General features: G+C 38.6%; 1 protein-coding gene across 4 annotated transcripts in view; it reads right to left on the bottom strand.

The window, feature by feature from the left end:
• The window catches only part of cdh23 (cadherin-related 23), a 1336251-nt gene extending 1312509 nt beyond the window's left edge, over positions 1-23742 (bottom strand). For all 4 annotated transcript variants that reach the window (XM_051923904.1, XM_051923901.1, XM_051923902.1 and 1 more), the window contains exon 1: positions 23200-23742. The gene's annotated coding sequence lies outside the window, so the exon portion shown is untranslated. The remainder of the gene's footprint in view (positions 1-23199) is intronic.
• Positions 23743-27787: the final 4045 nt, after the last annotated feature.

Genomic DNA, 27787 nt, shown 5'->3' with positions numbered 1-27787 from the left:
CTCTGTTGTGAATATGATGGATGTATCAATGGAATTTGTTCTTCTATAAATACTAATAAGCAGACTATAATGGGATGGACATAAGATCAGAAATGTGAGAAAGGGATATAGAAATTCATCATATTGTAATTGGTCATACTAAAAGATGACAAGAACATACAAAGATTGTACAAATGAACGTTTCACTAGCTACATTCTCTTCAATTCCAACCTGACTATAAAGTATATTACTAATTTTTTACGTTTTCAGCAATGTGGATGGATATTGAAAGCCCATCTCTTCTGTGTTATCTTCCTTGCTGGATATGCAGCACCCAGAGAGCACAGGCCTAAACTTCACCTCTCACAAATACTGGAAAAATGTGACCGACTTAGAATAACAATTTCACAGCCACCTGCCTGCTGCTACAAATCTCCCCTGTCAGCAGGAACATCTCTGGAGTGATGTTAAGTGCATAAATATCCAAAACAAGGATTTGTCAAGTAGCAAAGGCAACAATGAATGGACATTATCTTCTGCTGCTTAGGTTATTTATGGAGGAGTCTATAATTGAACACTGTAAATCTCAGCGGTGTGAGTTATGTACGTGAACGCAGGTTACTGCTGAAAGGCACAGGCCAAAGGAGACATTTGCCTGGCAAGGGCTCAAACACCTGTAATGAGGTTTATTTCCATCTCAGGCCAGGCTTATTTCGGAACAAACCTTGACAAGAGGTCAAAGAAATTGCTTCTCAGTGCAGCAATGAAAAATTGTTTCAGCTGTCAATCGGTAAGAAAGTTCCAAGAAAGTTAATTAATAAAGGCATCTAAGTTTGCTAGAAGCATTGCCATTATGAAATTACATACTGTATAGTTAGTCATCATGTTAGTCATTGCAGAGTCAATGGAGGCTCTGAGACTGAGAGACTGAGTGAGGAGTCTGAGTGTCTGGGCTTGTGAGGGTGCTGGATAAAAACCAACATCCAGTCCATCAGCAGTGTGTTTGTCTGCGGAGAGAGCGTCGACCTTGTCGAGAGGTTTACTTACCTCGGCAGCAACATTCAAATCTCTGGTGACTCTTTGTATGAAGTCAGTAGACTGATTGAGAGAGCATGGGTGGGTCATGAGGTCGCTGGAAAGGGGTGTGTGGCACTCCCGATATCCATGCAAAATGACGAAGGTCCAAGTCTTTTGAGTCCTGGTGCTTCCTGTCTTGCTATATGGTTGAGAGACATGGACGCTATCCAGTGACCTGAGACAAAGACTGGACTCCTTCGGTATTGTGTCTCTCCGGAAAATCCTTGGGTACTGTTGGTTTGACTTTGTGTCGAATGAGCGGTTGCTTGTAGGATCCTTAATGTTAAGAACCTGAGCAGCTGGACCAGGCCAAGGATATGCTCATGTACCACCTTACTGCGGCAGATAGATGGTCATTTCCGGAGGGTGGGACTGGACTGCGTGTCTACCTGGGGGGGTTACCATCCAGGATCCCGAGCTGTTTTGTTGTGTGGTGGGTGCGGCAACGCACTGTATCGGTGCTTGCTCCCCAACCTGACCCGAGTCATCGGGCAAATTAAAAGGGGTAACTCGGTTAAAGAAAATGACAGGACACTCTTTTTTTGGACTTCTGATCCAAGCCGTGATCAAGAGCTTTCGCAATCCAACAAATGGACCACCCATAGGATTTTTTTTTTCCCCATGTATACTTGAAATGAACGGGTTGTAATCTTTTTTTCCTTTCATAGCAGTAAATTAATGGGCAGGATTCAATTCTGGATATTCAAAAGAAATTATAAATGCAGAAATTCACACAGAAGTTTAGAAGATCTCCAATCTTGACACTGCCTATGGGGAGTTGAAAATAAATAAATAAAAATATTGCCCTGTGAAAGCAGTGCAACTAGCATGACGAACTTGGTGTTATTACACATGTAACTTTTGGCTTGCATAATGAATTCATTTATGCCAAGGTGCTGTGAGATGCTGCTATTATAAATGTCATAAAAAGATTAAATCAATGAAAATAACTGCATAAAGATTCAAAGACCAAAAGATAAAATGCATTTCAACCTTCAATGCACCTTATTAAGCTGCAGTAACACAGCTACGCAGCAATGAACAGCTTGAATAGAGCCCGTCGCAATGGGATAAAGGCAAAGGATTAATTAAGATCCATCAGAAGGTATAAGCAGTCACATGTATATCTAAACCATTCACCAATCCAGAGAGGTTTTTAATAATCTCGCATGTAAAAAGTTGTGAGATTTTAGCAGGACATCAGAAGGTCATGGGTTTCCCTTTGGAACCCTTCATATCATGCTTTGGCACCTTTATCATTGCAATTGCATTTTATTAACAATATAGCCAATGTCTGAACTGTAAGGCCCATCATGATTGACAACACCATCCCCCCTTTGATGAAACACGTGTCTCCTGCCTCAGAATACCGTTATGTGCCATGTGGGCTCCTGCTTTCCACCTGTTGATATTAAGATAAGCTCCATTGCCCTGTGTGCATTAGACAACTGCTGAGCAGCAGAAGGCAAAGGACTGTGCACAGTATAAATTAAAAAAAAAAAAAACATCAAGGAAAGATGAAACCCAAAGGTGTAACCCTGTATTAACCGTGCTGATAAAATAATGCACACCACAAACTGTGGGACGACAAATGCCCTATGGCCTACAGGACTCCACATGCACCACAACATTTCTTCTGGGTAAAATATGTATACAGTATGTCAGTTTAGTTGCACCATTCCCATGTTGTGCAGTAATGATGACCATACAAAAAGTAGTCAGTCAGTTCTCAAACCTACTTAATCCAAAGCACAGTTGCTGGGCCTCTCCTGGCATTACTGGCTGCAAAGCAGAAAATATCCCAGGACACCAGTCTATCACAAAGACCACTCATGCATTTCACTTGGGCTGGCCCAAATTTGAAATCACCACTTCACCTAATCTGTCCATCTTAGGGTATTTGGGAGGAAAACCTGCACAAAAGCACAAGGAGAACACGAAAACCCCAAACAGACAACATCTTTGAATGCAATTCAAACTCTGAACAGTAGATTCATGAAGCAGCAGGATTAACCACTGCACTTCTGTACCACCCATGACAGAAAAGTATTTCTTAGTTGGGGTACTATAAATTCATGGTACAAGTGTCTTGATAGGAGAGAAAACTATAGAAACTAAATGGTCCCTAAGTAGACTTGCATTCTGCAAGTAACTAAGGGATGACCATCAGAACAGATCAGTGGAGATCATCTTTTGAATATTGTAGCTGCCTTAATTCTAAATACTTATTTTCAATATATTTCTGACAGTGATTCTTGGGCTCATTTTTCTTATACCACAATTTGATTTCCTCATATTACGTTTAAGCTAAATTTGCAATACATTTTTTATTGAAAATGATTTGATGGAATACACCTCATGACAGCGGGCATGTGCTCTTGGGCTTGTCATTGACCAACATGCTTGGATTTGCTATTGTAAAGCTTTGCGTTTTCAGCATAAATTCTTGGTAGATGCTAAATAGTCGCTAAGGGTCATGAGGGATGCCAGAGGAAAAAGTAAGGAAAAGGGCACAACCAGGACCATGTGGAGACAGAGAAATCTATTATTATGTTCTTATTGAAGAAACAGAAAGGCCCAAGCAGATGAGATGAAAATGTTTGATAGCATAGAGGACAAGGTAAAAGTTTTCTAAATGGATTAATTAGAAGATTAATCTAAGCCACAGTTGGAATTTGTTAGCTTGGTCCAAAACTAGCCCTTTTTAAGGAAATACAATAATTCAAGAACAAAAATGAAGAATCGATGAAACTCATATTTGTCCAATTTTATACATAAATACATTTTTTGTCATTGTTGTAGTTCATGAAGCAGGACTTCTCTATCATGACTTTTCTGTTTTGAGATCAGGGGCATAAAATCAGAATATCAATGTAAAACAAAACTCCCAAAATGGCAAAAAAATATATATTAACAAATCACTGAAAAGTGGCTGGAGCATTCCCCAATCAGTATGTCATTAGGAGATGCTCCTAGTGCCCTGATGTGGTATTAAATGTCATTTTCCGCTCATCGCACTACTAAATGCAAATTAAATTATATATGCGCCAGAGATCAAAGTGTAGTAAAACTGGTTGAATCTTCGATTTGATTCAAAAAGGTGAAATTAAAGAGAGGAGTAATGATTCTTTAAATGGACTTTATCTCTAAACAATCTATGCAAGGTTGCAAACAATCAACTTTTCCCCAACAAAAAATAAAAATAAATAAATAAATAAAAAACTCACCCCTGTAGGGCTGGAAGTTGGAATAAAACTTTCCCTAGAATTTCTTCAATACAAAGTACATGCCCATAGTTATAATTCTGTGTTCAGACACTGTTCTTTTTGGTAATTGTGCTCTAGGTAACATGTCAATTGAACAATAATAAATGTGTGGGTAAATCTAAAGATTTGTGTTTATTAAAAAAACACCAGTAAAATAAAAGCACTCTTTGGGAATACCAATCATAGCCTTGCGACACAAAACTATACCGCTGACTGTCCTCCTAACTATACAACTACTGGCAGTTCACAGCCATTTTTAGAACCTTGCTAGCCTTAGACAGCATTATCCTTCAGAAAAAGCACAATCGCAGATAGATATTCCACTGTTATACAGGGAGCATCTGATAACCAACAATGTTCGGAAATCCTAGCAGATTCAAATTCTGCACTAATCATTTCAAGGGATGTCATTTGTGTCATGAAAATACACACCACAGAATAATAACACCTGCACCACGATCACTGCTGGCACCTGGCAGAATGGATTCATTGTCTCATTGTATTTTTGTCTTATTAGGATTCTCCCATTCAAATGAATCAGCAGCATCTGAATTCATCAGAACCAGTAGAGTTTTTATTCAGTCCTCTAGTGCCTAATGTGTGTGTTCCTTGGGCTACTGGCAATTATACCTTTTTATTTCTTCTTCTTCTTCTTCTTTCGGCTGCTCCTGTTAGGGGTTGCCAGAGAGGATCATCTTCTTCCATACCTTTCTGTCCTCTGCATTTTGTTCTGTTACACCCATCACCTGCATGTTCTCTCTCACCACATTCATAAACCTTCGCTTAGGCCTTCCGCTTTTTCTCTTGCCTGGCAGCTCTGTCCTTAGCATCCATCTCCCAATATACTCAGCATCTCTCCTCTGCACATGTCCAAACCAACGCCATCTCGCCTCTCTGATTTTGTCTCCCAACCATCCAACTTGAGCTGACCCTCTAATGTACTCATTTCTAATCCTATCCATCCTCGTCACTACACCTTAAAAAAATGCCTCTTTTGGCACCATTGTTATATTCAGCTATTATTTGATGAAGTGTATTAGTACATCATTTACTCCACACAACTTTCTGTCCACATTCACCGGCAGTCTTCTTCCAGTCATTGCAGCCCTTTTGGCTTGATATTTTTTGGTAGCTAATCCTAAACACAGCCGTAATAATATAATACATGAAATCCCCAACAGGACTGCTGATCCTAATACACTCATCCATAACCAAGTTCCATTTAGGCTCACACATTTTATGCTTCCATCTAAATCATGTATTACATTATTTGTTAATAACCTAAATATTGTCTACACATGACAGGCTTTTACCAAAAGTGATGGATTTAATGGTTGGTACTGTATATCTAAAACAATGCCAGGTGAGGTGTGCACGGGTTTCTTGTTCCATATGACACCATCTTCAGAACTCTTCTATTAACATCAAGAGCTATAATGCATAACAATGGAGAATAAATATAAATGAAGAGCACCCTCCTGAAATCTTTCTACACCCAAAATAATTCAAGTGAACGTAGATATACGTGATGTATTTTTAGATAATAAGTCACATAAGAAAAAGTTAAGCAAAATGACACCTTTTATTGGCTAACAATCTTCCTGAAGAAGGCTCTTGAGCTGCCTCGAAAGCTTGCATACTGTAATCGGTTCAGTTAGCCAATAAAAGGTGTCATTTTGCTTAAACTCTTATTACATTCATAATGGCTAACACGGTACAACACCCTACAACATTAGAAAAAGTAAAAATTGAAAACAAAATAAAAAATAACCAATATACAAAGCCCTTTTTCATCCTTCCCTACATCGGATGTCTAACAGATAGGGTACCTTGCTCACTTACCCACTAAAACCATCCTTCCATATAACCTCCCATCTTTTGCCCTCTCCAAATTCTGGACTCTTTATGTTGCCAGGATGCAGACATCAGACTCCGTCCATGTTGTGACTGCTTTCTTGAATTTTTCTAAACTGGAGTTCCTGATCTTTTTACGACAATGTTTGCTTCTAGGTATTTATATATTTTTATTCCAAAGAATCTAAATTTAATGGGCAGTTTGTCTCTAAAATGTTTCCAATAAAATTTTTGCACCTTACCATAACACCATTTTTGTTTCGTTACAGGTGATGTCATTTGTTCTGGTATATTTTTCTGTGGAGCTTGTTACATCATCAAAAGTAACAGTATAAAAGGTTGACCCATCTACATATGCCTCATTCAACATTTGGGTAAATCTCTGTGCGATTGCAAACTACTTTTAGCATGTTATTCCATTAATAAATCTGTGTCAATACCTGGCAAAAATTGAGGTTATCCTTTAGCAAAGAGGAAGGAAAGACTGCCTTTTAATCCCAAGGTCCTGAGCCATGTCATATCACAGAGAACAGTGGCTGGGAGACTGAGAGACACTGTGAGCAAGTTCTTCACCGTTGTCACACCCCATCATACTATGCTTAATTTGAATAAAAAAAAAACAAAATAGAAACTCTGTCATGTTGCACTAGACTGCACTAAAAAAGTAAACTTTGCAGCTCTCTGCAAAAGTTCATTTAGCTTTGCCACACATATTGTATGCAACTCTAACCATAGATTTGGCAATGCAGCTCAACCAGTCTAAACCTTTTAACTCAAGATGTAAATGTGCATTTTAGAATGGCTTCCCCATGTTTAAATTCATTTACATTACCGTGATATTGCCAACTTCATTGTATTACAACATATTAAACTTTTACAATATGGTTATTCTTTTCGCTAGTACTCCTATTGAACTCAGCGTCACATTATTTTTCTAAATATCCATTTTTCCAATAATGTTATGAACAAATCCTCATAATTATATTTGGTTAGGTGCCGTATTAGGTAAGCAATTCTTACTATTCAACTACTGCTTAACACAATTACACCCTTTTTTACTAAGTTTATGTTTTTCTATTTTTGTTTTAGTATTCAAGTATTGAAAACCTTCTGTCTGTTCCCTTTGGTTATTGTTTTTGACTTAATTCCTTACATTCATATTTAAGCAATATGACACAACTTGTTTTCTCATTTTTTAAGTAACATATGGATATCCTCAATTAGTTTCTTTATTAAAAGTCCTAACGAAGAAGTTTCTTCGAAACATGTTGGCTGGATTTTGGGAAAAAATGCATTTTATCATGCCAGTCGATTTGGTTGCTTTTAAGATCACACTCCAGGATGGATTATTCACAGTACGGGCCATCACAAGGTGCTTGTTTCCTTAATGATTCTCCAATACTTTGTTTCCTTTGTTATACCTTTTCGTTACTTTTTCATATTGTTGAATTGGAGTTTGTGTAATTTTTTGTACTATACTGTATATTTTTTTTCTGTAAGTTTGCCCTGTTTTTCATATCATTGTATTTCTTTATTGATAGGTTTCATTTTTGTTGTAAATTGTTTTGCTCATTCTTGCTTGTACATCTCTCTTTTTCAAAAATGTTTTTATATTTTGTTTCATATATTTTTTCTATTATCTCTTGCCGGTCCCCCTACCCCCCATTTGCCATTCTTGGTTCAATTTATTTACGGTAGTTCAATTTAATTTGCACTCTAGTGCGTATGTTAATATCCTTATCTTTTGTATCTATTTTTAAATAGGTTAAATTATTATTGTTTAAAAACAGTAACTTCTGCTTATTGCCTCTCTCTTGTTTTCTTCATTGTATTATGCATCAGCCCTTACAATCACCACATACATTTAGGGCTTTGTTTCATTTTGTCACTGAATACCAGAATTCCTCATTTAGATTGATTCAACTTGAATGAAGAATACAGAGTATATTTCACTCCATGCATCTTTGCACAGAAAGCTGCATTGTAAATATATTTCTCTCAGTAAAGTGGCTTCCGACATTTTCTGTGACAGGTGACATACAGTACAAAATATTGATCGATTTTAACTATCTAGGGTCTGTCAGGTTTTCCAAAGATATCCCATATTCATTCAGTTTAGGTTCTCACCCAAGTGGAAATGTAAGATAAAAGTGGGCAAGTTACATGACTCATTTTCTCAGGCCTCTTACAAATCCCATTGTGTCACCCAAGTTGGTAAAATCTAATTGTGGCATCAGAGGGTTTTACATACCTAGACACAGTTGCACTCAGAACCTGCCTAGAGTGAACTTTTTCATTATAGGGACAATAGGAAAGAGTGCCTTCTACTGGTTCACAATAACGCTGCATCCTTGAACTGCTGGGGGTCTTTAAAGGGACAGGTCTGCAAAACAGCTTCTTAACCTGGCTATTTCCAAGGAGATACACGGTGTCACACATCCTATTCAAGTTCAGGCTTATGTTTTTTAGTCATATGTACAGAGGTCAGAAAACTTCTCACTTAAAGGATGTAACATTTAAAAATTCTTAAATAAAGGACGAGATAAAATTGTAATTAAAAACATGCAAAAGTCTGAGACAAAAAGAATGTACAAAACCAAGCACTAAAACCTAAATTAAAAGTAAATTCTGCAAAGTCATTATTAACATTTTTTACCCATAACCAATGTTAGGAAATTTCATTGTTTATGTTTTTAGTAATTTATCCAACACTTAAGTAACTTGGAAATGTTATCCTTTGATAAGCCATCTCACTGTCCACCTATAGAAGATGTTGGCACACAACATGGCCACAGCCAAACAGAGATAGCACCATTTAGAAAGCCAGAATACAAAAAGGTGATGTCACTGTAATAATGATAAAATAAACATCCAAGAACAATTGTTCACAACTTTTATGGCCTCTGGACCCAGTTTTATCTATATTTAGTAAGTGGTGACCCTGGGCAACCCTTTTCCCTGTAACACTTAATAACAGTTGTGACAGATTGGGGGCGCTGTCGTCCCCTTGAACCTTCAGAACACACGTCAGATACCAGGTAAAAGTCCAGAATTGAATTTAATAATTCTAATAATGTGCACAAAGCACCCACCACTCCACAATACTCCAATAAATCACTAATCAATATAATAATAACAATACACAATCCTCCACTCCCAGCAGCTCAGTCACCCTTCCTCCCAACTCGGCTCACTGCTGGGATCTCCCACAGTCCTTTTAAAGTCCTTGACCCGGAACTGCCTCTATCCCTCAGCCCGTGTGATTTCCCAGCACTTCCGGGTCAGATGAAAACTACTTCTTTTCTTCAACCCGGAAGTACGTCATTTCCTCTGTCCCCGTGACTGGGAAGTACTTCTGGGTTATATGGAAAATATAAGTCCCTGAGCCTCTATGCAGTGTCCCCTGGTGGCCCAAACGGTATCCAGCAGGGCTGTGAATTAAAACTCTAAGGTCAATGATGCCCTGCTGTAATTTGGGGCACCTCCATGTTGCAGGGTGGGCTCCATCTGGCAGCTTGGGGGTATTGCCTGGGATGAACTGCTGGCCATGTATCACACAGTGTAAAATGATAATATATAACTCTGCATTTGTTGGCTTCTTTGTGATTAGGTACAAAATCAAAATCTCTCCTTCAAATTTAAAACAAATGCAGTATAGGCTTTAATGTTTTTTTCCATAGATTATTGCAGCTAATGCAGCCTCTCTCAAACTGTTTGGGTAGTTTCCCTACATATCACACCTGTTGATCTGTCGAATCCCCTCAACTTCTCTCTAGTCTCTGTGTCTTTAGGCGTCCATTGCCCCCACTCTACCTACAGGGTTGCCTGACCTTACCAATCTCCCACACTCTTGAAGCTGCTGTTTTTTTAATGGAATATTATGGTCCTTTATTGGTTTGTGTGGTTCTGGTAGAACAATTGCTTGACCAAGAACCATTCCGTTCTGGAAAGGGTTCTCTGCATATGAAGCTGTCCCTTTGTGCTTTGAAAATCTTTCTAATATGTACAACAAAAAATGATATTTTTAATGTATGGTAGGCCACCAGGCAGACCACTAACAGATTAAGAAAACATGAACTTAGTCTGCATTATTGTATGCAGGAAGAGTTCATTAAAATCATGAGTCATTAGTATTTCACAAATCTGTTACCATCTATTTATGGTTATTCACTGTATAGAGCCTGTTTCTGATCTAAATACATAAAGGTTTTTTTTCTAGAACCTTCATGTGGATGGGTCTTTTGGGAGCCAAAAACAGTTCTCCTATGGGATCACTTGTGCACCGCTTTCTTCACATCATTATCTGTCTTGAATCGATGACCTGCCAGATGTTTTTTTAGCAGTCCAAAAAGGTGGAAATCACACATTGCCAAATCTGGCGAATAAGGAGGATGTGGCCAATACCTCAAACTTCAGTTTCTCCAGACAAGCCTTGGTGTTCTTAGCAGTGTGTGGGCGGATGGGCATTGACTTGCAGCAAAAAGACTCCTGGAGACTACAGTCCCAGCCACTTGGATTGAATAGCTGGCTTCAAATTGGTCTCCAGCAAGTCACAGTAACCTGCACTAGTGACTGTAGTACACCCTTGGCATATAGTGTTCGACAAGAACTCGGGTACACGAGCAGTTGCAAGAACAAGACAAAACCTTTTATTCTGCTGGAATCCAAGCACTTCCATGCAGGTAGCGCAAGTGCATTAACAAGGGTGGAGACTACATTGAGAAATAACATTATCAATTTTGTTAAGGTTCAGTACATTTTCTAATAAATTCCATTTCCTGATTTTAGCTGAACTCCCACTTGTATTAATTTCAGTGGGGATAATCCGCTCCAAGCACTTTCAAGGTTTCTCAGCCTGTTTTCCCACATATAATACTATAGACATTCTTACTCAACTTTACAACAGTCCACGAAGGATTTCTGCATAATATAAAGCATTTAAAACACCAATTACCTAACTGTTGAACACTACTATGTAGGTGTGTATGCGGTGTACAAGTAAACTCCAATTACATTTTTCTTCCATCCTGGAACTTGCTCTTTTATGCAATATTTTTACTGGGCGAGTATGCATGCCAAGCCATATGCAAATGCTGCCTGTTAGCTAAAAATAAACAAAAATAAAATTCTATTCCTTTATGCTAGAATTTTACTAGGTTGGTAAGTTAGTATGTCTAGTACCCTCCATATCAATTAGAAACTCCATACATTCTATATGGTAGTTTACGACTGCTTGGTGCTCATTATTCATGCTGCATCTTGCATCAGGGCTCAATGTATGTATTCCTGTAGAGCGAATTCTGAACAAATGAATGGATTATACATGTGTGTCCATTGAAGCAATTTTTTTTATTTGAATAGTCAATTTTAGATGCTCATTTCCTAAAGTTATAACATTTAATTTTTGGATAGAGAGAGATAGTGAGAAACTGGTGGACAGCTAAGTAGTAAAATCCAGTAATGAACTGATGAGCTTAAAAAGTATTCAAAATAGGAAAGTTGAAGGCACTTTATAACTAATAATTTTTCGTCAATACTACCAGTCCAAACTCATTAGTGTAAAGATAGTGTACTAACATTATATGTAACTTATCTTTCTGCCCCCCCCCCCCCCTTTCCAGATGCCAATGCTAGATTGAACCATCTTTGAAAATGTGGAAGATGGTGTTGCCACTGAACTCAGGTGAGCAGTGTGAGGCACAAATGGCAGTGTGCATTTGCAGGTAGAGGACGAGGCAGATGTGAGCATGAGGAGCTGTTGAACATCTAAGCTTCATTAAAAGTGGCCAGGAAAGGAGACAACAATCTTGGCTACACAGTAACAATCTTGTAAAAGCCAACGAACATCAACATAGTCCATCCCTCTGTCTCTAACCTGCCTCAGAGTATGTTGCTTTGCAGGTGCAGAAAAACACAGAGTGCATTAGTGTTGAGCTGTATGTTAAGAAACAAAACTTACATGCTTGACCATAGAGACAGCTTCTCTCTTAAATTATCTGCTGCAGATTTCCATTATACCAGATTTTTGGTTTTATTAGCTGTGCACACAAACATCACAGACCACAACAATAACAGAAGGCTTCATACAAGCAAAGCAATTGCTTAATTGATTGCACTTTACAATAACTGATCTCTCCAACCTGAAAACATTTCAGATGATGAGCACCCATAAAGAACAGTAACACTGCTACTGGCTTATTTTATTTCACCACTCGCAATGCGGCAAACATTTCACATTTTATAGCCAGTTTACACTTGTTATTCATCTCCGCTTTTGTGTTCCAATTGCCTGTTTATAATTACAGTCACATTAATAGGGACAAGATATGCAATTTATAAGAGTGGAGATTCAAAGTAGCATTTAGATTCAGCATTTTTACTGAATTTAATAATAGAAGCGCTTCTTTAAATTGCTGATTTGTTTGCATTCAAAGGGTTTATGAAAACCATTGTTTCTTTTCATTACAGATCACAGCATGTTCCTCTTTCCAACTTGCACAATGTATTCAAAGTGACTTAAAAAACGTCCAAAGGCTGGGGGCAGTTAGCCCAGTCAAGGTGTACATGTGGGTTTTGTGTGATGTTCAGAGGCACCAGAAGGTAATGGTGCTTGTGCTTATATGATCATCTCTTTCTTAAGGCACAGTTAAACATGGGAACGGAAAGTAACTAGGATGTTACATTGTAATGGAGTAGTAGCAGGCCAATATGCAAAATTATTAATTAAGTGTAACCTCAAGGGAGGTGAGCATTTTGGAAAACAAATCCCCAAAATCTAACTGGCAAATGTTTACTAGTTGCCCAGTTAAAATATAAACAACTAGTAAGTAAACACCTATTGTATTTATATTAGATATGGTAGTGCATGAAAAAGTAGCCCAGTCGATGAGATGTGCTGAGGTTAAGAAAATGGATGAATGTAAGCATATGCAGTTATAAGTAAAGACTATTCACTTGTAGCAACACTGCTGAAGACATGTTAAATAAGCCGGCACTCATTAACAGGCTTTATTTTGCTAGAAGTTTGTTCTCTGCACTTTTTTGGAAACAACAGTAAACCCAGGTTATACTACACTCTCTAGGTAGATTTTTGATCCCCCCATCTTGGTTTCCCACAGGGTATGTAACTGCACTCTCATGTAAATTAAATTCAACTTTTTGTGTTAATTACAATCTCAAGATCTCCAAACTCTACCTAAGGGCCATTATAAAGTATATTAACCAAACTCAGCACAAAACTTAAAGGAAGTTTAGCACTATGGCATATGCACTTACCCATCTTCATTAACCAGGAATTAATATTAGGCAATTGCCCAAGTTTTCTGGCTTAAATGGATGAGACTGGAAATCAGAGCGCTGGGTGATCTCTTTTGAAAATCTGGCCTTGAATCATTTCAAAATTGTCAGTCCCATGTTTGTAGGATATTGGAGAAAGTATGAACAAGAGAATATTTTTATTAATCAACTGACCATAAATGACCTGAGAGCAGACGCCTATCCACAGCATTGCATCAACAGTAATCTTGTCTAAACATCAAAGATTAACAGAACTGGTTCATCTCATGGGAAAACTGTTGCCGGTTTCAGATAAACCAGATCTACTTATGCAATTTTCATTACTCTATAACTTAAGTTCATTACATAGAGAATTCACAAAAAATTCATTTTGTTGCCGATAGATGGCAGCACCTGCCCTGCATTCGTTTATTACAAGATATTTCGAACAATTCTTTTGTCTTGCATTGTTTTCCTGCATTGCATTAAAAGTTGTATAATTAGATCTGGACCACCCTATATTAAATAATCATCCTTTGAAAAGACTTTTAAGCAGGCAAACTCTTTCTCGGATGATAAGCCAAAAACTACACCAAACTTTGGCTTTTCTCTGGGATAAGAGCTGTTTGTATCACAACACTCCTGTTGAACCCTTTTTTATGTGTTCCGACACCAAAGTCAAGTCTATTATATCTGCTGCACATTCCCAGGAGCCAGGGATTCATGTATCATTCCATCTCACCACTATTGATCTGCAAGGGTTTAATAATCAGTTGGTGCTCCAAACTGGTCAAGTAAGTTGTCTTGGGCTGTACAACAGAATACAATGACCAATTTACTTGATTCTAAGACAATCTCCCAGAATACATCTGTGTTCTTAACCATTATTCACCATATACTTCTGTAATTATACCAATTGTTGTTACTTTATATATAATTTTGAGCAATACATTGTTGATTAATGCAAACCATGTCTGCTATCTTTAGTATTAATACTGAAAAGTTTTTCCAGTTTTGCTGGAAACTCAGGCTCGGAGGTTCACAGTTGGAATATTTATTTTATTTATTTTGTTATTGAATTTATTGAATCAAGTTACATTCCATACAAACAAACAAGTCAAACTTAACAAAACTAAATTAAATTCAACCCCCACTCATGAGAAAAAGAGGAAAGCCAATAGGCACAGCCAGAATATTTATATCTGGCAAGTATTCCTCAATAGTTAGGTACTGAATTAAATCTAACACATGTTTAAAAGCTGCCTAGCTTCTGAGGTTTTATTGTGACACACATGCTAAGGAATAACGCTTAGCATCCAAGGTTGCATATGAACTACTATTCATGTAACAAACGCTAAGAAAGCTGCGTAGCCTCTCAGGATTTATTACTAAGCACACACTAGTCAAATAACAACACTTTACCTCTGAAGTTACATATAAAAAGCAATTATTAGCGATAGTCATATTTTTTTAAGGGTATATTACCTAAAACTTTGCAAATTATAGCACATCATTGCAAACTCTAACATTACAGTAACTTATTATTAGTTAATGACTTTACAGTAAAAGTAATCTTTAAATACTCATAATAAATTAAGAGTCAGATTAAGAGATCCATGCCTTAATTCCATTGTTGATTGAAAGCCAGATAAAAAGGTCTACACATTAGTATTTCTTCATCTCCCTTTTTTCCCCACTATCTATAATATCATTCTATACTAAGGGTGGATGGCGTCCACTTTTTCTTTCCAGTTAGCGCTTCCCCTCACCCCCACCCTCTCTGTTGTTATTTAAATAAACCTCTACCCCTTATATCTCTATGTCCTCAGAACTTCATATCATCCATGAATGTTTGCTAGGATACTTTCTTTCAAAAATATTAGATTTTCATCAAGAATCCCCAACCACTAATGTACTTGGTTTAAATTTGATCATAGGATATACCGTACCTAAGCTACATTTAATAGACCTCTGCCTTGATCTCGTCACTTTTGTCCCCATGACATCCCATGGACATTAATGCGCATGTAGTGGTTTAGTCCTCCTGTTTGGGCATTCACTTTGACTTCTAAACTTTTTTAGACCTTATTCTCTCTATGCACAAGCATCAACTTCATATGTTTAAACATAGCTGCTGCTAAGCTGTTCCCCACCTGTAGATGGAAAACCCCTGATCTGATCACACTGTAGAACTGGTGGTCTTCGTATAATAATTTGATTCTTGTGAAGTTGTCTGTATCAGCCAATAATGGAGACTTCCGCGACTTCACTCACAACAAAGATGCTGCTGCTTCCAGGGTTAGATGTTTTAAGTACTAAGCACTTGCAATCCAGTCACTCCCTTAGTTGGGTGCACTGTTGTGCTCAGGCAGTGCTCCGATCTTCCTAGTCATTTGGCACAGGACATGGGATGGGGTAGGAGGGATGGGTTATATGGGCTATTTGGGCTTATTTTACATATTGACTGCTTCCTGCTCTGGCAATTATCTTTAATGTTCATTGATAAAAAAAAATTTGATCACCCCAGAATAATAAAAAAAGTTTTTATGCTAAAGTCCAGTAACAGCATTACACAAACAGGAGTAAAATGGTTTATTCGAAAAAAGTTTCAAAATCTACAAAACAGAACTTTAACATGCTGTCCAGCATCTCTAGATACTAATGATGAGGGGAAAATGTCTGCCTGCTAACTTTTGCTAGATCCACCCCAGCTTCATGTTTGGATTCTACTGCAAGTAATCTTCACTAATAAAATTACACTTACCTTTCTTTTGCTTCTTAAATACAGTATATCACCTTAGCCATGCCTATGTGGGCATTCCTCTGGGTACTCTAAATTTCTGCCCACAATCCAAGAGACATGATTATGCTCGGAAACACATATAAGCAGTTTCTTAAACAAAAGTTGTGATTTATAAAACACGAATATGGAGTGAAAAATCGGCTTAAACGAAAGGAAAGTTCTGACCATCTGTAAATCCTGTGGAGATTTTTTTGGTGATGGCACTTTAGCGACTCCAGGCAGCAGGATAATAAAGTGAACTGAAAATGTTGCCTCATAGTTCAATAACATGTTATGTCACATTCTGATATCCATTCCATACATACATTTTCTAAAATCTGGTTGTCCTAAACCTGTAACCTGCCATACGATCTATCATATGTACCATTTTTATAAATCCAATTTTTTTGTGTATAAACCTTTTTTCCTTCCTAAGGTAAGCAAAATTTTAGTATAAAATCGAAGTTTTACACACAAGCTCTCTGGAGAATTAACCTGATACAAAACAAACAAACAAAAGATAACTTTTTTTCAGTCTTTCCTTATGCTTTTCAGCTGAAGTTTAGACAAGGAGTTGCTATAATTTCTCTTTTGTTTATGATAGCAACTGAAATCAATTGAGGCATGTACAATAGCACCAAGACAACATAAGACCAGTCCATAATGTCATCAACAATTCAACCAAAAAGAAGGTAAACAAATTAAAACAAGAAAAACTACTGTAAATAAAAAATGTCCTAAAACCCCAGAGAGTTTAACACTCAGAGTCAGAGTTGCATTCGTTGACTAAATTGGCAAACGTGTGGTTTATGGCCCAGTATCATTACTCCTACAATTCACCCCAAAAATATTATTGGAAAATGTGTATTTAGTGCAACTTAAATTTTAGCTTAAGTGAACACAGTATATCTCAAATTTCCATTAAAATAGTATTCCTAAATAGAAAACTAAAATGAACTGCAACCCAACATCATTAAGCTGCTAAACCTAAATGTTATAAAGGTCCACTTTATTGGTTTAACTCCAGTATGCCCACTGGGTGTGTGTGTGGCACCTGGTCCAGTTTACAAATGACAGTGTGCCCATTATGACCATGAAGGACCTGCACCTTACAAATGAATGTGAGCCCCCTTCTGGCCTGCCCTGGAACTACACTGCACAAGCACCCACCTTTTCAGTCAACAGTATATAGCTGGTAGCTCTCTGCACACCACAGTTAAAACTCAGGAGATATTAATGACAGAGCAGAATAAGTATTCTTAGTGAAAATTTTTTACAATTTGAAAATGAAGAAACACAAAACTGAACGACACATGGATCAATAAAACTGAATTACAACAAAAAAAAAAAAAATACAAGAGGACAGGTCAACTATCCTGGCCTTCGTGTGTTCGCTCACTGTGATTTCACTTTGCCCAGAGGCTTTGCTCATTTTGACAGGTGTGCTTTGTGGCAAGATGGCTGTCCCGTGCCTTCCCATTGGGGTTATTCCACTGATCTATATGGCCAGGACCGATATCTATCCTCTGCCTCTGGCACGTTGTTATTTCAGCACCCATCACTCTTGTACAGACACATGCATAGAGTAGCTTTATCAAGCCTCTGTAATCTTGCAGAGCTTGGCACTAAGATGCCATTAATAACTCTACCCTGCCACCACAGATTCTCTCACACAGTCTGGAAACGATATCTATATATGATGACCATGGATTTCACAAAATATTAAAAGCACCCATCAACATGAGACTTCTTAGCTCAGTGGGATGCTAATAAATAGCCCCTGTATGACTTGTTGTCTTATGACATTTACTGCCTGCTCAGAAATAATGGCAGGCACCTCACTTAAAGCATCTTGGAACTCCACTGAAGCCATTATAAAGCTGACACAATGCTAGATTACATATCAAAGAAGACAGACTATAAATCCAGAAAAAAATCTGCCTGTGACTATCCAAGAGCTGAGGGGTACACAATTATAACTGCACAAGAGGCAGTGGACACTAAAATAAAGAAAACACAATAGGCCCACTGCACGCAAATTTCACACAATATTGAAGAGACATGCGCCATGTGTGAAGTAATCTGGCATGTAATAAAAGTGAAATGATGAAAAGCAAAATCCACATTGCACTCATTTCAGGTTTACTGGTTGGCTGATGTGCCTTCAGTGTGAGGTCTGCATGTCTGCCCAGCTCTCCCAAAGGACCTCAGTACAGTTCTTCCCACAGATCAATGATGTAATCTCCAGTTAACAAGTAATTTCTTTCCTCCCCATGACAGAAAAGTGTGACGGGCTCCCCCAAGCCAAACTTCACAACACAAATTCTCTGTATTGGGTTGACTATATTTTTGAATATGATAGTGAGCAATAAACAATAAAGAGAAGAAAAATGACTGTTAGGGAGTTTTAGTAGGATGATCAGGTAAACAAGCACAGTAAGTGACTTGTTCTTGATTTAACTTTCATCACTTGAAAACCTCACAGACAATTCTGCTTAGTCTTTGTAAATGTGCTAGAGAGGTGAGATCCGCAGACACTGGCCATCTTACTAGTCTAAAGATCAACTGCATAGCATTAGTAAGTGCGCATTCACTTTTATGGCTCCTTCACCCTAGAACTTCAATACCCAGTTTTCAGCCTCCATTATTCTTCACGCTTCAATGGAGGTTAAAGAAGCATTTGTTCACACTTGCATTTACTGCTTTGAAACAGTCCATTTTTAAACTCCATAACATTGTGGACCATCTCAGACTACCAAACAAATTAAACCCATATATGTCTTTTTCCATTTACTGGGAAGTCAAAGCTTGTCTGGGCAACATCTGTAACACTGAAGGACAGGAATCATCCCAGGATGGGACCACAATATATCATGAGACAATCTGGTTCATCAGAATAATTCTGACCCAAGGATGAGCACACAAACAGAGGAGGGGAACAAGCAAACTCTACAAAGAAAGTTACCAGACCAGAAACGGAACCCATGACCCTACAGCGGTGAGGCAGGATTTTGGATTTACTACGCATTCCTCATTTAGTTCATACTCCTGATATTCTGTACAAACTTGTTATTTTCTCTGTTTATTCAACTTATTATAACTTTTAATTAGACCACTGTCATATGTCTCTTAATTTTGCATTTTCATTAATACACACACACAAAGTTCACAAGGCTCTTTAAAAAAGCAGTAGATGTGCGAACAGCTCTTCTACACCAAACTGGCCATGTTCAAATTGTAACAAGTTAGTATGCATCACCAGGTAGCTACTAATTGCAGTGTTGGAAATGTTTTTAAATTAAAATATTACACAACGGTACAAATGTGCTGCTGAGCAGTAACGTATCTAACATCCCGACTCAACTCCACAATCCATTTTCAAAGCATCAGAATAGAGCAGCTTGTCAGTGGCAATCACTCACTGGAAATTCCAAACAGTTCTTTCAAGTGCCTGATATCTCCTTCTGAAATCTCAGACATTGAAAAAGTCACACAGAGGACAACATACACGACATGGAGGTCTGCTTGTTTAGATGGCAACCTCCCTACCCCAAACAAATTCTTCAAGCTTCTGCAGTTACATATAACCCTTGTTTGTTAGAATTTAGAGAAATGTGGCGTTATGAACCAAAAGGAAATTTATAGTAGGCACAAACAGAAAGTTAATGAGATGATCAACAACATAAATTGTATAGAATACCCAAAAGATGATTAGTAGCATTCACAGTGTCACGTATTGTCACTTGGTTCTAGAGTGACATATGGAATTCCTCAAGTAATGTCCTTGTAGATAACTTTAACTGATTAATACAACTGGGACAGTCTTTCAGTTAGTTAGTAGAAAAAGTTAGTTTTTACCTACATCACACTGTTAAACATCAAGTCAGTCTTTTGTGCGCTTGCTGTTAACCTCCGTTAATTTTCCGAAACAGCAAAACTGGGTCAAGTAAGGAAACTATTCAACACGGGAGCAAAATCGTTACCATCTTGATCTGGTTAAGAACTAAGATCAATGTTTTATATCGATAAAGTAATTTGTTAAAATAAAGAAATGAACATAAAGTATCAAAACTTTTAAGTGCTTAAACTTACCCTGACATTTTATCTATTTCGAAATGTTTTACATACGACAATTTCAGAGAAGACGATACCATTTAAGTGCTGAGCACGGTGGGCGAACTGTCCAATGAGTGGATTTGAGGGGAGTGTTGATAGCGGGCACTGTCCGAGTCCTGCTTGTGAGTTCTCCATATTCCTCCGGCTCCTCGCAACCTTACAATGTAAAATGCGGCTTCCAAAATGAATGGATGGTAAACAATGCGCGTGCGTGTGTGCGCTGTGGAATTCCATGTCTCCATTCGCTCTCTTTTAACAGTGGCGTAGTCGTACTGGTTTGGAACAGACTCAATTGCTAAATTGGCACCTGGATGTTTAAACTGGAAGGAAAGCAATTAGCTTACTTCAGAATAAGGGAATTCGAAAAGATGCCACAAAAAACAAGAGTTAAAGCTCCAAATGACAAAAAGAACTACACGTTTTCTGAACAGATGCTCTGCAAAAGCGATGTTTCTCAAAATCCTGCATAAAGGATTAAAATTAATCATAAAACTAACGAGATATACACCTATTTATTTTATATATTTCGTTTTCATTGCCGGGAGAAAGCTTACTTCAGTTGCTGCACGGCGGATAACAGCTAACTCTTGATATAACCCGTCTATTGTGGGGCACACTTGCGCATCCATCACCGGGGCTCGCCACAAAGATTATCCTGATGAAATGTTCGGGGTTTAAAGTCAACGTGCCCCTTCTACAGAATTAAATATTCATTCTAAAATGCCGTGCTTAACGGTCCATGTATATTACTCTTTCCAGCGTCAATCGCAAACGCAGATTATGCATTCATTTTATGACCGCACGTTTCCCTCTATTATCGTTTAAGAGCAGAGTATAGATTGACATAGTGTCATTAAGCGTGTGTACCTTCAGTCAGTGAACGGGTTACTATCTTCTACTTAAATACACTAGCACAATTAAGTGGAAATACGGGTCAGAAAATGGATGAAATTTGCGTAAATTGTATATGCTCTGGTCGTCTGTAATATAGTCACTGGTTAACGGTTACGGAGACCAGAAAACAATATGTATGCTAACAGAACAACCGAGAACTCTACAATTCATTACCGTAGCTTTATAATTGCCAGAGATCGACATTTATTTACTTTAGCTTCGATTTGCATCAACTCTAGTTAGGACAAGAGTAGCACTCATAAAACTTTCTGCGTATTTTAAACATGGTACTATGAGTTGCGAGTCAGTAATAGATAAAGATGTGACATCATCTCTTTTTGACGCCAAACGTTTCATGTTGTTATTCTTCATTTTAAAAAAAGGCATACAGTTAGCCGCAATCTTATTGGTCTATAAGAGCTGGTCACACAGGGATCCTGTTCGCTTATCGCTGAATTGGAGGACTTAAGTAATACCGACCCACAAAATCAAGCAGAAGTCTTTCGGATCTGAGAACAAGGACACGGTTAAGACGTTTGTTTTAACTGGGACATCACCGGTGTAGACATTCATATTTATACGCTCCATTTCGACTGGTAAATTGCGGTTAGCAAACCTACAGAAAACTAAGATCCAGTACTTTATCCTGCTAATTTTTATGAGTTTTTGCAAGATCTGCGAGCAAACCGATCCGATACGTGTGAATGAGTACAGTGCAGTGAGCCCCGGCGTCCTATCTAGGAATGGTTCCTACCTGTCGCGGAATGCTGCCTGTATAGATTCGCATCATAGACGCACACGTAAAAAAAAAAAAAGGTAATAAGATGAATAAATAAAGCACAAAGAATGCAACGAGATCCTGGGGTACTTTTTCCGCAGTGAATTCCAACCTTTTGCCCAATGCTTACGGATTAAGGTAGTTTGATAATGTTATATTATACTTATAACGACTTGCCTATTCAACAATTTTTACCCTATTATTTCTTAGGTTGTTATGAACTTACTGTTTAGTTATACCTTCCTAACTGACAGATTTAAGTTTCATCAACTCCAGTAGACCGTGTATTGTCAAGACACTCAATTTTTAACAATTTTAGCAGCCACTCTAAATGCATTTACTGGAGGAGGGGTTGGTCATGGGCAATCGATCCGAGTAAGAAATTAATTTGCCTTCTAAACGTTCAGAATTCACACAGCCTAACGAAACGTAATGAGATCTAGCCTTCTGATGAGTCGTCTCAGTAGCTTCATTGACCACAAGTACGTAACACCCGCGACGCATCCCAAGTGTCCCTAGCAAAGCTATCAATAATGCAAGAAACAATGAACTTCTAAATGTTTAATTGATACAATTGAATACGAAGCTAACATGAGTTGGATCTTTTTGTTAACGCTCTTTTAAGAAACTCCTTGGCAGCAGGTTTTGATGTGCTCTTTGATCCGACACAAAAAGCGATTTAAGTCGCATTTCGCTACACCTGCCACATGGAACCACTTGAGAAAAGTATCGTATGACGTGCAGGTGCCAGCAGCCTCTTTGGGATGACCGCGGCGTAAATTAATCTGCCCGCATGCTTAATTGTTGGGATACATTTTACATTATTTTGGCTCATTACAGTGTATTTGTACTTGACATCACTACAGCATCTACTTCATCTTCGTAAGGCTACCAGACGGCTCAAGCAATTTCTTTCCTAGCTATACTGTCCGAGTCACGGACAGAATGAATGGAGTCAGTACAGACGATGTGCAGCAGCGGGTCCAATCGGCACCTGCTATTCATTTCTCACGAGACACGCACCTCCTGCCTACGGAGCCCCCCGCCCTAGTTGTACATTTATACGGCGGTTTGTGCCAATCCGTGTGACTATTACAGCTTTTATTACCACAGGGCATACGGGCGCCCATCTTTACGTAGATATACATACACGTTCATGCACGGATAAAGTGCGTACCTTTTCACTCTAACACAGCAACCCGATCAGTGGTTTCTTTTCTTCTTCACAAACTTTCGTTCAGGCCTGTCATGCCGGCTAGGTGAGTGAAGAGAAATCCAGCTGTGATCGCTAAGAGAAGAACTTTTTCTTCTGTCAACTTTCAGTTGAGCTGGGCGCCCAACCTCTGAGATCCGTTTCCCTCGTCGGTGCTGTATTGTTTTCGTAATACCGCCGGCCAACCGTGCAGTTGCGACACAGCCTTGTTCGTCGTGCCCACGTAACATTAGCGCCTACGTTCACCTCATCGCGGAGCACTGTTGACAGTGCAGCATCTTGGGATGCGAGTAAAGTGAACCTAGCTCCCTCCTTCTCCTCCTCCTCCTCCTCCTCCCCTTCGTCACTTCACCTCCCCTCCTGAATTGTATGAGCCCGCCGAGTAGTGTCAATGAGCTACCTGCCACTCTGTCATTGTCTGGTCATTAATATTTCAGCAGATTAATAAACATCTTGGCCGACTTTACTTCATTAGTCTGATCCTCCCGCCTCCCCTCCCGTCTCTCTCTCTCTCTTCCTCCCTTCCTCCCTCCCTCGCTCTTTTTCCTCTCTTAATTCCCTATGGACTTTTTGTTACGCCAATTTAGGACCCAGGTGGCAAACGGCTCCTGTTATTTCCCCTACTCGTTCGTTCGATGTGAAAACACATACTACATTAAAAATAAAATGAAAAATACAAAATCCTTGCAAGCGCAGTACATTTTATTTAGACTCAGACTGCTACGCTAAAAGGCATAGACCTTAAAGTTGCCTTAGACGGTCTAGCCGAGATGGCACTCGCGTTAATTTCTATTCATGAACGCACCCGTCCTTCCACCCTACTTATCCATTCCTACAGTCGTTGCGGGTGGAGGAATTCACCTGCGCTCCTCGTTGGACTGTCTTAACGGCACTGAGCTGCAGTTTGCGTGTGTTTGGGCGACGGCGAAACACGCCCCCAAGCGAAAAGGCTGCGCAGTGCAGCCAAAAGTACCACTTCACATATCGGGCAGTTTCAACATATTCTTCAGAAGTCAAGTAACGGCGGAAGCATACACTAGCATTGCATATCCCCGATGTAAACGTAGTTTGCACACGGTAAGAAAAAAAAATAAAACCTACACACTGAAGCTTAGTAATAAAGTCAATCAATCAAGTCGATCAATCTTTATTAAGCCAAGGCATCTGTAAGCACTTTACAGAGTTAAGGTTACAATACATCTCAGATTTATTAGAATAAAATTTCCTCCCGCATCACAAAGACCTGTTTGTCAGGTTAAATGTCGATTGATTGGAAATGTAGCTATGTGCTTGACGGGCTGCTGCCCCGTCTAAGATGGTTCTTTAAGTTGAATTAAGGGGGTGTGGAATCGTTATTTTATAATCTATATAAATGAAGTGAATAACGTCTGTCTGTCCGTGTATGAGAACGGCTCCGCTGTTTTACTTTCTTAAAAATAACGGTTCTTTAATGGCATTTTGATGGATTGCGTGGTTCCTTGAAGAACCTTTGCTTGAAAAAGAATCATTTCATTTTGGGAAAGGATCTTTATATACGCAGCTGGTTATTTAGGCTTTTAAAAAAGTTCTTTATATGTGGATAAAACAGACATCTTTAATATCCTCAGTATAGCCTGTATTATGGTATGCAGCAAGAATCCTTTTAAATTCAGGGGCCCACTGAGATCTCATTACTTTTTTATCATATAGTTATGAGTATTTATGGAGCCTGTTGGATCTAAGCAAATACAGGTTCTTTCTACAACCATCATGTGGATGATTCTTTCGGGAGCCAAAAATAGTTCCTCTGTGGCTGGGGTGTCCATCCAACTCCAGTCCTGGAGGGTCGCAGTGACTGCAGGTTTTCATTCTAACCATCTTCTTATTAAGTGATCAGTTTTTAGTGCTGTTTAACTTCTTTTGTCTGAGTTTTCATTAACTTGACTTGGGCCTCTTAGTTGTTTCTTTTCCCATAATTACCAGCCAAACAATAATGAGACACAAAACGAGCCGCCACATGAAAATAAAGAAAGGTGAAGGTCTCAGTAAGGTTGATCTGCTCAGGTCACCAAAACATGTCAACGGTGTTCTTAGAAAAAACAGAAAATCAACAGTTTTGGAAAGAGAGCAGCAGCAAACCATGGAATTAAATAATGGGGTTGATTAACAGCAAGAATCTCCTTTTCATTAAGAAACTGGTTGGAGCCTGAAGCCCTGATGTAGCTGGTCATCTGTTGTTTCGTTTCACATCTCATTTCTGTTTGGCTATCATTTAATGAGGAAAAGAATAAATTCAGAGGACTGGATTCTTAAAAACAGGGCTACTAAAATAAAGGGAAAAGGAGTTAATCAGCTATGAAAACTGGTTACTGATTAGGAAAAGGTTAGAATGAAACCTGCAGTCACTGTGGCCCTCCAGGCCCGGAGTTGGACACCCATGCCTTATGGCATCACTCTGAAGAACTACTCCAGCACCACAGTGTACAGTATGAGAAATATGATATGTATATAGGTTACTTTTTATGCCCCCAGTGGTCAAGTGTGACTTCTTGGTGGTATCTTGCTGTATGACGCATTATTTTCTTACATTTTGAGTCCCAAGTCAGTGACACATACAAATATTTCCATGAAAGTTTAAGGAAAAATTAAAGATAGACCTAATTAAAAAGCTGTGTATGCATTACCTTCAGGGCCAAACCACATACTTGAATAGTTTAACATGTTGGCTGAAGGCACACCCTGGTGGATCTAGCTATTCACATTCTGGGGAATCAAGTCAGTATGTTTTGCTACTTCTATTTTCCTTTTTTATTCATTTTCAAATTATACACCTTCTGGAACCATTCTGTTATTAGTGCTGATCATCTGAACCCAAAAGATAATCCAAAAGTACATGAACTCATGAAGAGCAACATGAATTGTGACCCACCGTGCATGAAACATGACAACTGTATAAAATGTTATGCTCAACAATTCACAAATGACACTATAACGCCAAAAGACAGTCACCCAGCATACCATCAAAGACATCCTAGATGGCTTCATTAGGCAAATGCGAGTTGGTGTTGGTAATGTTGAGATAAATAATACATTAGTAGTTCAATATAGAATCGCTAATTTTATTTTGTACATTTAACATCCACATCAATGTTGAAGCTTGTAATTGTGTAATATACATCAAATAGATATGTAAACTAGATTACTTTATATAAATAGCAGTGTATTCCTTATTTCAATTGATATTACAGGGGGGCTCGTGCCTGTCCCAGCAGGCATAGGGCACAAGGGAAGAACAAACATTGGACAGGGTGCCATTCCATCTCAGGGTAAACACACACATACTCGGACCAATTTAACGTCACCAATTCACCTAACCTTGCAAATCTTTGGACGGCGGCAGGAAACTCACAAAGGCATGGGGAGAACATTCAAACACCACACAGTGAGGACCCGGGACTTGAATCCTGGTCTCATTACTGCGAGGCAGCAGCACTACCACTGCACCACTGTGTCACCCAAGGAGAACTCAGCTAGTTAGAAATAAGAATGGCATACTGACAGACTTGAAAAGAACTTTTATTCAAGAAAAGAGAATAAGGCACTATGAAATGGATACCTCCGTTAAAGCGAGTGAAGCTTAAACAGGGTAAAAGAGAGATAGATAGAACTTTACAGAACTTTATTTGTCACCAGAGGTAAAGCTGGCTTTTTACAGAAGCTTTTTAAATAAATAAACCCATAATAGGAAGATAAATAAATAAATATGCACACACTATAGTCAGAACACACACCGATGCACTTTAGAGTTAATAAAGAAATAATAAGGCAGGGTGTTTGTTTAAATGGCAAAATCTATGAGGGTCTCTCACACACACCTCTAGAGATTCCCAGAGCATTTATTACTTTTCTTAGTTAAGGGACTTGAGATTGTGAAGTGTAAAGTGGATTGTGTAAAATAAAGCTTGGTTGATTTATTGACACCACAGCTAATGAAGCTCTTGCTGACTGTGCTATATAGTTTACTCAGTGTCTCATGTTGTCTAAAATCTTCAGCAATCTGAAACTTTGTAGATGCTTTAACCAAGTCGAATTCAATAAAGATAAAATCCATCCATTTTCTAAACCTGCTTATCCAGGAGAGGTTTACACAGAAGCGGGAGCCTATCTCAGTTAGCATCAGGCACAGGCAGCAACAATCCCCGGAGAGGATGCTAGCCCATCGCACGGCCCATTACGACACACAGGCATACATTAGGGACCAGTTTAGCATCACAACTCTCGCTTACACCTCTTTGGACTGCAGGAGGAAACTCGTGCAGACACGGGACGAACATTAAAGCAAATCAAAGCTCTGTTATATATAATATACAGTGTGCAGTAAAATTACATTCTTATTCGGTGTCTACCTCACAGAATACAATTATCAACTAACGATTACCGGTACAATTAAAAGTATATTAAAGCAAGAATGCAGAACACCAAATATTAAACTACAGAGTACAAAGTCTAACTACATGCTAACTTCACTCAAGGAGCACCCAGGATTTGAACATGGGTTTCCTTGCTGTGAGGC

This window comes from Erpetoichthys calabaricus, chromosome 2 (assembly GCF_900747795.2).
Source record: "Erpetoichthys calabaricus chromosome 2, fErpCal1.3, whole genome shotgun sequence".
Lineage (NCBI taxonomy): Eukaryota > Metazoa > Chordata > Cladistia > Polypteriformes > Polypteridae > Erpetoichthys > Erpetoichthys calabaricus.
Note: the sequence above shows the minus strand (reverse complement) of the source record. Positions and strands in the feature narration are given on the sequence as shown.